A 12,328-nucleotide genomic window follows, 5' to 3' on the forward strand; every position below is an offset into this window, starting at 1 on the left:
CACAGTAAATAAACTGGTGCAGTCTAATTTAAAACTTTCACTAGTTTTCACTCATTTTAAACCAGCACTTAAACTTTAGTTTAGACCAGCCATACTGGTAACAAATGTTAGCCATATATTTATTCCAGACCGAGAATAATAATAATTTTTTTTAAATAAAAGCTTCATTTAGCAAAGAATGAGCTGAGATTAGCCTAGCGGTGTTAATTAGAGCAGTGAAAATCGGCGTGCGGGTAGGAATAGCTTTTGTATTGGTGGAAGGGGAATGATTCTCTTTCAGCGCATCGGTTTTCTTCTCATCACTTGCCTAGTCCAGCCTCAGGCCTCGAGGCCTCCTGAGACTGCTCCATGCAACTTCAAAGACAACTTCCCCCTTACATTCACTTTGCCAACACACTCACAGCAATAAACACGAGAACTTAAGGAATTAATTAAATACTGAATCAAAAATCAGAGTGATCAGTGCAAAGCATTTGAACATATGATATGACTGACATGGCTGTTTATTTCATTTGGGGCACAGACAAATCATTACGCATGCAACTTGTTTTTTTGTAGCGAATCAAGCGTTTGTGTGCCATTTCTAAATGTGAGACTGAACGCGCATGTTGACTTTGCAACTTTTTTTTTTTTTAGGAGTTTCAAATCCCCTTGTTGCCTTCATGTTGTTTCCGCCTGGAGGGAGACTACAAAGAAAAGACGGCACATTCTCAAAGGAGATTTACTTAATTTAATGGGAAGTTATCAGGCGTGTGGGCCCCTCAGATGCAGTTATATCCAAATAAATAAATAAATAAATAAATAAACTACAGTTCTCAAGAGTAAAATATTATACTTTCATTGTATCTTCCCTCACATGACATTTTATATGAGGTCAACATACCACAGAGGTTGCAAGTTGCTGGACAATCCATCATCCCCAACTGTCCATCAATAGTAAAAAGACAGCAATAACACTGGTGCATTTGTATCAGGAGCAGCAGTGTTGCTTGTGTAATTGAAACATCAATTCTTGGGTTAAAAGTCCACATCCAGCCGCCCAGTGGTCCTAAGTTGAGAAACTGACCTCTTAATGGTCTATAATAGGGTTACCCAAAGTGTTGCCCATGGGATAAACATGGCTCATGAGGATATTTAATATGGTCTAGCAGAAAGTTCTTAACTGCGCTCTTCTAGTAAGAGAAAAAAATGATATTTTTGTAGTTATTTTATATTTACTGCTTAACTTTTAAAATCCATAATAAAATACAAAATGACATTTTAAAGACCTGATCTGAACCCCACCAATCCTCTTGTACACAATATCAGTGCAGCGCGCTGTGCCTGAACCAGTTACTGCTGTACTGAGAATGGCCCTCTGTTCAATTGCCAACGAAGGTCCAGATCAATTCATTATTGAAACAGACTAAGTGCATCTACCTGGTAGGTGTTTCTGATAAAATGGCCAAGGTGAATATGTACAAGACATGCTGAACAAATGACTTGGTGTATACACAGATGAGCCAAACATGACCACCTTGTAATAAACTGATAGTACTCTGTGTGCTGCCAAAACAGCAGGTGCAGGTGACCGCAGACAGGGGTTAGCATGGGCACACTGACCAGTCTGAGGTTTGCATCCCCATATTTAGCAGGGCCAGAGATGTTACAAATAAGGAGACCGGCAACTAGCACCGTGAGTGGAAGAGGGTTGATGTGCTAGTGGAAAGCCCCTTTTGATGTTGAGATGAGCACAAGCGCACTTGCCAAAACAAGCTGAAAAATATTTTTGTTGTGTATTATTGAGCTGGAAAGATTTTTGTCAGATTTTTATCAGTAATTTAAAATCTAGGTTTGAAACGATAATTTGACCTTTAGTTTCGAGTAGTAGTGGTCTCTCCTCATTCATAAAGATGGGAGCCTGGTCTTGTTTGACTGGAAATAACTGCCCAGCAGCATTGCAGATATGACCGGCGTGTGAACAGACTTGCCTATAAGGAATTTGGCAGGGCGCAGCACAATATATGTCCTCCTCAGTAGCCTTCGGTTGGTCCGTACTGGCCGAGATAGCCTTTGTTGTCCTCGTGCTAGTTGAGCCTGGGATGGTCAACCTTGGTTTGTCTATCCTGGCACCTCATCACTGCTGCCCTGGAATCACAGAATAAGAGATTCTTCAATTCCTGTGATCTGGTCACAATGATTTGACAAATGACACTCCTGACCTATTTCTCCTGTTTCCAACAAGCCAACTAAGAGAACCAAGGACCAATGGGCCCTATTTGCCAAACCTTAAAATCCGGTTACTTTTCTGACATTCACAAATACTGTTTTATTTGGAATTTTGTTTATGAAGACAATCAAAAATATTTAATTTAAAAAAATCCATGAATCTTTTCTCAAGAGCAAATTTAAGAACATCCTTAGGGAAACATTGGAGAACGAAGCCCAATGTTATTCACTTCATGAGTCATAATGTTTTGGCTCATTGGTGTATACTACATTGACTGTGCACTTGATCAAATGTTTACTCCTGGCCAAGAGTCACCTGACTTCCCAACATCCTTCACCTCTAGCTCTCTGTTAATAAGTCACAAGTACTCTGTGAAGGCATGGCCTACACTTTCAAACAGGAGGTAATAGGAAATAACAAGAGCAATTGCCACAAGATGTATGACTCCAGCGTTTACGCACCATATTGCAGATTTGTTTTTGCAATTTCAGTCTCATAACCAACAGCCATAATTACATCATGAAAATTTGTTTACAATTTTGGCCTAAATCATTCCCATTCATTCTGGATAAGCCTGCTAATGTGTTTTTCTTAGCAAATGAAACACATGGAGAACATCTAAATCCTTGTTCCATGGAGAGAAAGTACATTTTAAAGTAAAACTAACATTTCACATTTTATTACACATATGGTGTGTTGGCTTTGTTCAAGATGAGGATAATGTGCTTCTTTGAAACTCATAACTGTAGAATGCCCCAAAGGAAATGAAAGAAGTATTTTGGTCAAACACAGCTTCAATACTTCAATACTACAATTGGATTATGAGGCAAAGTTTGAAGTTTCATCTACTCATTTTTTGTGTGTGTACAATTCATGCAGAAACTGTATTAAATGTGGAGTTGAAATGGTAACATTGGAAACACTGGAAATGCCAAAATTTCATTAAGAGTTGGCTAAGAATTAGTTGCCATCCATGCATGTCAAGTCATGTGTGCCCCAAAATGAAGGCTTTAGGAACATTAGGAACCACTAATTATCTCTCACAAATACACACACAAATACACACACACACACACACTCACACCACACTTGAACAGCCTCAATAAGCCTGCTTGATTCATGAGGTTCAATCTGAGGGAAAGAGCAACTCCATCAGCAATAGATCTTAGTGGAAATCTATAGCTGCACATGTTTGCCCATAAAATATCTTCTAATATGCTGCTCATTCACACATATGGGCCAACAAAAGAGGTTCTCACTAAGAAAAGGAAGGACAGTTATAGACGTACCGGAAGGACTATTAGGACGTCCTTTAAAATAAATGTTTTCAACATTAAAACAAAACTTGAACATTTTAGAACTGGCCCTACATTTGCTGGGCTTTTTTTTAGTGAGTAGAATAGAGTGCCCTAAACACAGGACCCTAAACATTTGCACCGTTGTGGATAAGAATGATGTTCACAAAGAAATCTAGCCTTTTAATAAGACATACACATATACACAGTCTTCATATTAGAATATTATGCCCACCTACCTAATAGTGGGAACTACCACCCTTGGCTCAGATGATGCTAGTGAGACGTCATGGCATGTACTGTATTAGGTGATGGAAGGTGTTCATTATAGATGTTAACTGGTCCACTGTGGTGCGCCAATTGCTCTGTACCATTCGCATGAGTCGTCGTTCCCCTCTGACATCAATGGCTCGTGGGGCACCACTGTTAGGCCATCAACATGCAAAATGTCCACTGTGGGTACTACTTCACTAGGGCGGCTCTAGAACATCCCACGAAGTTAGTGGTTTCCGAGATGTTACCACCCTTCGTCAACTATGACAACCCCTGGTTTGGAATGAACTCGGCCCGGGACGACTCTGGTGTGCTCGCTTATTTATACGTGCAGCAAAACCTGTCAGTTGTAGCATGGTGCACAACAATCGGCATGGGCAAAGGACATGATTTGTTTAAACTCCAAAAGTGCATGATGATAGGGTACTGAAAGGAGGTAGCATCTTGGAAACCACTGATTTTGTGGGATGTTCTGGAGTCGCCATAATGAAGCTGTACTGAAAATGGACAACGGGCCACGTCTCACTAGTGTCATCCAGCCAAGGGTGTTTTTTCCCACTATTATGTAGGTGGTCATAATATTATGACTGTGTATGCTGACTTTATCAAACCCTTAATGATCTTTAGGAGCTCCTAGGTGACAATCCATAGCCTCCACTATACTCGTTGGATGAACCCCCCTTAACATGGGGTGACCAAATAGCCAAAGATACAAGTAGACACTATTTCTGGAGAGGAACAGTCTTTAGAAAGTTTTCAAGCCTCTTTTCTGGTCAAACCATGAACACACATGGCTGGAGTTTGCTTAACCATTAGTGAAATTTCTCATTTGAGCTGGACTCTGTTAACGTCTGAATTTTATTGGCAACAAATTCCACACTCAAGGTCGCAATGTAAGGCAGTGCCGGAGTACATAATTAGGACAGTTGGGAGGATTTTTGCCATTTTGCCTCTGTACACCAACACGATGAAAATGAAATGATTTGAAAGGAAGCAATCAAGATGTGATTGAAGTGTAGACTTTCAGCTTTAATTCAAGGGGCTTAACAAAAATAGTGCATGAACTGTTTAGAAATTACAGCAATTTATTCACAGCCCCTCCATGTTCACTGGCTCTACAGTAATTGGACAAACTAACATAATTATGTATAGAAGGATTATTGTTAATACTTCGATGACAATCCTTTGCAGTCAATAACTGCCTGAAGTCTGGAACCTGAAGTCTGGAGTTTTTTCAGCATTCATCAGTAAGTTGTTCATCAGTAAGTAAAAAGCTACTCGACCGGGCTGAGGTTATGTAATCTGCCATTTAAGAAGTCTTCAGAAGCTCTTGGGCTGCTTTTACGGTATGTTTACAGTCATTATCTGTACAGTGAGGCGCCATCCTATCAGATTTGCAGCATTCGACTGAATCAAAGAACAAAGTACAGCTCAATACCCTCAACAATTCATCCTGCTACTTCCATCAGCAGTTACACCATTCATAAACACCAGTGATCCTGTTCCATTGGCAGCCATGCATGCCCATACCATAATAGTGCCCCCATCATGTTTGACAGATGATGTGCTATTGGTTCAGATCATAAACCCTTTTTTTCCCCCTCTTATTCTTGGATATCTGAACACAGCCCTTAACCAGCCTTTCTCTGTCATCTGAACACAGCCCTTAACCGGCCTTTCTCTGTCATCTGAACACAGCCCTTAACCAGCCTTTCTCTGCTATCTGAACACAGCCTTTAACCAGCCTTTCTCTGCTATCTGAACACAGCCCTTAACCAGCCTTTCTCTGCTATCTGAACACAGCCCTTAACCGGCCTTTCTCTGCTATCTGAACACAGCCCTTAACCAGCCTTTCTCTGCTATCTGAACACAGCCCTTAACCAGCCTTTCTCTGCTATCTGAACACAGCCCTTAACCAGCCTTTCTCTGCTATCTGAACACAGCCCTTAACCGGCCTTTCTCTGCTATCTGAACACAGCCTTTAACCGGCCTTTCTCTGCTATCTGAACACATCCTTTAACCAGCCTTTCTCTGCTATCTGAACACAGCCTTTAACCGGCCTTTCTCTGCTATCTGAACACAGCCCTTAACCAGCCTTTCTCTGCGATCTGAACACAGCCTTTAACCAGCCTTTCTCTGCTATCTGAACACATCCTTTAACCAGCCTTTCTCTGCTATCTGAACACAGCCCTTAACCAGCCTTTCTCTGCTATCTGAACACAGCCTTTAACCAGCCTTTCTCTGCTATCTGAACACAGCCCTTAACCGGCCTTTCTCTGCTATCTGAACACAGCCTTTAACCAGCCTTTCTCTGCTATCTGAACACAGCCCTTAACCAGCCTTTCTCTGCTATCTGAACACAGCCCTTAACCGGCCTTTCTCTGTCATCTGAACACAGCCCTTAACCGGCCTTTCTCTGTCATCTGAACACAGCCCTTAACCGGCCTTTCTCTGCTATCTGAACACAGCCCTTAACCGGCCTTTCTCTGCTATCTGAACACAGCCCTTAACCGGCCTTTCTCTGCTATCTGAACACAGCCTTTAACCAGCCTTTCTCTGCTATCTGAACACAGCCCTTAACCAGCCTTTCTCTGCTATCTGAACACAGCCCTTAACCGGCCTTTCTCTGCTATCTGAACACAGCCCTTAACCGGCCTTTCTCTGCTATCTGAACACAGCCCTTAACCGGCCTTTCTCTGCTATCTGAACACAGCCTTTAACCAGCCTTTCTCTGCTATCTGAACACAGCCCTTAACCAGCCTTTCTCTGCGATCTGAACACAGCCCTTAACCGGCCTTTCTCTGTCATCTTAACACATCCTTTAACCAGCCTTTCTCTGCTATCTGAACACAGCCCTTAACCAGCCTTTCTCTGCTATCTGAACACAGCCCTTAACCAGCCTTTCTCTGCTATCTGAACACAGCCTTTAACCAGCCTTTCTCTGTCATCTGAACACAGCCCTTAACCGGCCTTTCTCTGCTATCTGAACACAGCCCTTAACCAGCCTTTCTCTGCTATCTGAACACAGCCCTTAACCAGCCTTTCTCTGCTATCTGAACACAGCCCTTAACCAGCCTTTCTCTGCTATCTGAACACAGCCCTTAACCGGCCTTTCTCTGCTATCTGAATACAGCCCTTAATTAACCTTTTTGTCTATTTAAAGAAATTTGAAATATGTGTGTGTGTACAGTTAGTTTGGGGATTACTGGAAAGACGTCCCATTCCGGCCCAGCTGTCAGGTATGGTGATGGATCTGTGAGGTTACAGGCAGAAAAACAGACATAGCTTTTACCCAAATAATATTATAATGGCCAGCTGTGGTCCCATTCCATTGACTGGACAAGGTAACAGGGGGTGAGTCAGTTATTGTATATGTAATAATAACACACACAAAAATGACAAGCGTCAGTAATAGGTAGGCTTCTCTAATACACTGTGAGCACGCATCTGAGCAATGCTTTCTGACTGCCAGTGTATTTACAAGCTTCCTCTATGTCAGATTTGTAATTCCTTTGAAATGTGCTTACACCTGTACCAACAGGAATTCCTGGTGCTGAATAAACAGTTGTAATCCTGATTGCACTTGTAGACAATGAAAATCTATATTTATAAAACAAGGGACTGTACCGAGAGTGAAAGTACAATACATATTCAATTAGGATTGAAACTGAACACTTCAGCAAGGGAGTAGGGTTGTTAACCATAAGCGTGGTCCTGCATTCACCTCTGAAGAGAAATACTGCACAATGTGAACAAGAATGGCTTTGCAAATCCCCTGTTGTGACTGGCTCAGTGATCTGCAAGTGAAAACAACTACGCAGGTATTAAGAATAATCTTTTGTAGGATTACATGGAACACCAGGTTTGTATCAAACGCTCAGGTTAGAAGTACGCCAGGACTATCCCCTGCAATTTGCACTTCAAAGAGGAGTACATCACAAGCACACTTTACACACCAGTGGTCAACAACCCTTCTCTTGGAGATCTACCTTTCTGAATAGTTCAGTTCCAACCCTGAATGACCTGTCTGCGCTTGCCCTGAAAATTTGTTGCAGTGATTTGACAAGATGTAGGGACCTTAATTCATTTCAAATGTTTTGAAGGTATGCAAAAGGCAACACACTCACAGGAGAACACTGTCAGAGTCATTAGGATCTACCTATATTTCTGTGCTACTATTTAGCCATGATACTATAGATCTACAGCAGGGGCGTTCCTAGACTACTTCTTGCACTGGGGATCTAGTTAATAAGGTTATTATTATATATTAAATGTTGTTAATACATTTTATGTCATATTATTACTAGTTATTACTATATTAATCATATTATGCATGAAATATTTTATTTGCATCATAAGACTACATGTGAAATTGGGGTTTTGTCCTCGCATCAGTTAAATGCATAAATAAATAAATTATTTAATAAATCTCATAAAGAATTTTGCTTGTTATCAAGATATGTGTGAAGAATATGTATGTAAGTGTGAAGAACCTCCAACCTTGTAACAGAACCTTCACGTCACCTTACAGCTCTTTAAACCTTTAAGACAGCCCTGTAGACTACAACATTGACTTACACTTTATATCTAAATGTTTGTGGACTATTTCTTCTGAAATCAAAAAAAAATAGTGGGGAGGTTTACCCACCATTTTGAAGTAACAGCCTCTGCTCTTCTGGGAAGGCTTCTGAAGATTTCAGAACATTGCTGTGTGGATCTGCCTGCATTCAGCCACAAGACAATTAGTGAGGTCAGGTACTGATGTTGGATAATACGTTCTGCACCGTAAATGCCAACTCCCAAATAATGCATGCTTACCTTACTGGCTCATGGGCAGGGTGTTCCCATTGTGATGGCAGGATGACTGAGCGTTAAGTAAGAAGACTGGGCGTTAAGTAAGTGTGCTGGACCAGAGACCATCTCCAGGTCTTGTGGCGTGTTCCTGGTATGCAGTGCTCAAAACCCTCCAAAACCCACCCAACGCAAAGAAAGGCCCCACCTCACAACTCACAGGACTTAAAGGATGCTAATGTCTTGCTAATGTCAATGGGTCCGAGCTGTTTTGGCAGTACAATATTATACAGGTGGTTCTAATGTTATGGCTGATCATTGAAAACGTTGAAAACATCTGATGCAGATGGTTGGGTTGGGTTGTTACAGAATTCTGCTGCAAGGCTTGCAGGTCGCCCCAACCCTACATGTTTATGCACACTGTCGGTATAATTAAGGGGTACCCAGCCCTGCTCCTGCACCTGCTGATTCTCTGAACACTTTCTGGGATGAAATTGATGCCATAATAGACAAAGGCTTTTAGGACTAATAACACTTGTTGGACTAAGCTTTAATAAAGGTTTATGCAGGTTTAGGGCAGTGACCATGAAGGACTTTTGTAGGTCTCTCCTCAACCTAGCTGAATTTACTCATTATAAGAGGTGTCTGGATACTTTTGGACATGTAGCTTAAGACTTCAACTAGTTGCTACTCGCGACTGATCAAAGACCAGCCATCATGGAAGGCCAAAAAGACAGAATAGGAATAGGCTGCACCTGGCGCCAAAGGTGGAGGGAAAACCCACCCACCCCCCCATCCGTAGAGCGAATCCCTCTGTGCACATGAGAAGAAAGGCAAGCTAACATGCCGGGGACGTGACATGTTGCTGCCGGCCAAGTTCACGCCTGCCTACCTGGAGTCGGCTGGAGGCCCTGGATCCACTGCTCCCACAGCTTCTGTCTAATTAAAAGTTGGTAAAGGAGGGGTACAGAGGGGCACGGAGGAGGAGGAGGAGGAGGAGGAGGGGAGATTGGAGATCAAAGAGAATTCTCCTTCTGGCAAATGCCAGGGAGAGGGAGGAAGAGTGTGATGGAGGTTAGGGAAGCAGGCGACGCAGGTCAGGGAGACTTGGGAAACAGTGAAAGCGAGTGAATTTCACATCTTGGAGTAGTTAACAGGGTGGGTCTCAGGTAATTTGGAAAGTCTAAAGGTGTTCACCTGGCAAGTGGCCAAATAATAATGCCAATCTAACCAGATAATGGCTTTAAATAATGAACGTATAGATTTGACTGGTATTTTAAACAGATATTCGATGAGGTGTTCACAGTGCTCTGGAAGAGTTAACACTATATAATGTCAATCCAGGCAGATACAGTATCAATTAGTGCATTTTTAGGACACTGGTAAATACAGTATGGACAGTACATGAAAGATACTGGACATCAGCACTGCCCCACAGTTCCCATGTCCCTAATAAAACATCATAAATGATTACACGGATGCCACAAAACGCAGTGGAAAACTACCAGATACAATATTATTTAATTCTTTTCAGTTATTTGCAGCTTTGGGGGGGGGGGGCAGATTAATGAGACGGTAATACATTTATGAGCAGCATCTCTGTTCTGGCGTCACCCACCCATCCAACTCAAATTATATTGCATACAAGAATGAAATGAGAATCAATACATGCAGGAGAAAATGTAATAAATGCCAAGGTAACAACAGTCAAACAATAATAGCTGTGGCCTGAAACTGCACAATAAAAGGGGTGTGGGGCCCTAGTCAACACTTATATAGTGGCAAAATGAATGGTTGAAATGGCGTAAGTCAGGGATTTTATATATATATATATATATATATATATATATATATATATATATATATATATATATATATATATACATTCTTTTACTACTCTTTGTAGTTTTTCCCATTTTTTATTTGTGGCGTTGGTTTTGTCCATTATTTCTCACAAAAGGCTTCTAGCTCGGTTAGATGCTTGGGCCATCTTGCATGCCCTTCTGCTCTGAGGTCTAGCCATAGATTTCCAGTGATGTTTAGGTGGGGGGACTGTGCTAGACGGCTGCTTAGAGGAGTGCATAGCTGCTGATTGTTGGAACGAGGTTCGAGGAGTCAGCGTGTTTATAAAGCTTTGTCATTTTGATAACTTGGCCTTTCCTAATGATGACTGTGAACCGGCTATAGCTCTACTAAGCTAAATAAGGTCTAAGCCTGGGTAAAAAAAAAAAGGCTCAAATCTTTTGGGATGCCCAAACCAATTCAAAGTAACAGAAATCATCAGAAACCAAACTTTTGCATTATATATGCCACTGTGCATGTATACTATATGGACCAGAAAGAAACAGAGGGAGCTCAATAGATCAGACCGGCTACAGAAATAAAGGAAATGTAAGGGAAATGTAAAGAGTGCAATGAGTGGAGCAGAGGAAGCCTGAAACAGCCATGAAGAAGTTCAGAGAGGGTGTGAAGGCCCCAACCCGGCCTCTTGTCACCTTTTAGTTTTTACCTGCTTACATAACAGACCTACTATCTGTAATACTTGACTACAAGGCAGCATAAGGCTACATGACACCTACTGTACATAAGCCTTTCCTGACACCTAACCGAAACCTATATGCAGCTGATAAAGGGCTTATTCCAACAGGCCTTAGCTGTTATAAAGCCTGTCTATTTTGTCGATGTAATTTTCACTCAGAAAGAGTAGAAAGAGCAGAAAGTTGCCTTCCTGAGGGCTTTAACGGCTAAATATAAAAAAAAAACATTTAATATTCATCCCAAAAAAGGAGGAAACTGAAAACATCTTGTGGTTGTTGTTGCCATAAGCAGTGTAAGTGGTGGTTGGTGTAGTTAGTGGGAAACAACACTGCCGTCCTCACAGCAGACAAGGGCTTGATTCCCCAGCCGTGCAAGCACACCACCCTACACCAAGAAGAGTCCTTGGGCGAGACTCTTCAGTCTCTCTTCAGGACACTGAAACAGCTTTAATTCTGATGTTAAAAAGGCCTTGCATCAGCCGGTGCTCTCATTGGATTTTCCTTAGTATTTACCACTTCTTGTTTTTTCATCCTTGTATCAAAACCGATACGATTAGAGAGGATGGAAGCCCACCAGCAATCGCTTTGGGCCCCCCTAACACATAATCCACTTTTGCTGCTTTCAAGGTTAGCAGACCATGCTGCAGTTACAGCTCTTTTTACATGACTTAACGAGCTCTGCACGTGTCAGAACCCACTCCACACCAACACACAGGGCATTAACTGATTCGGACATGTGAATCGATTCCCATTCAATCCAGGCCCGCGACTGACTGTCCACGTGCGCCATCTGGTGGAGCTCACTGGGAAAGTCAGTTTTTTAAAGACCAAGGCTGGGATGAAGGCTGGGATGAAGGCTGGGATATCTTGCAGTTGTAGGACTACACTGCTCCACAGGTCAGGAGGAGACCCCATCCTGACTGATTTTCAGTAAACACCCTAACTTACCTCCAGTCCTGTGAGGGCGGTGTTCTCTGGTACAGGCAGGACTGCTGTAACCCCTGAAACACGAGGAGAGCATTACAATATTGAATATATCTATACACACACACACACGTATATATATACATATATATATATATATACTGCACCGAGCCATCTGCGTCTACCGTCACACACATATACCATGTACAGTATAATGAGAAAAGGATGTTTCCGCCCGGTCTCGAACCGGGGACCTTTCGCGTGTTAGGCGAACGTGATAACCACTACACTACGGAAAC

The 12,328-nt window shown here is 42.1% G+C and overlaps 1 non-coding gene across 1 annotated transcript; it reads right to left on the reverse strand.

Moving 5' to 3' along the window:
• Window positions 1-12,255: 12,255 nt before the first annotated feature.
• trnav-aac (transfer RNA valine (anticodon AAC)) lies at window positions 12,256-12,328 on the reverse strand. Its single transcript has one exon. It is a non-coding gene; the product is annotated as a tRNA-Val (tRNA).

Source organism: Salminus brasiliensis, chromosome 4, assembly GCF_030463535.1.
Source record: "Salminus brasiliensis chromosome 4, fSalBra1.hap2, whole genome shotgun sequence".
NCBI classification, from domain to species: Eukaryota; Metazoa; Chordata; class Actinopteri; order Characiformes; family Bryconidae; genus Salminus; species Salminus brasiliensis.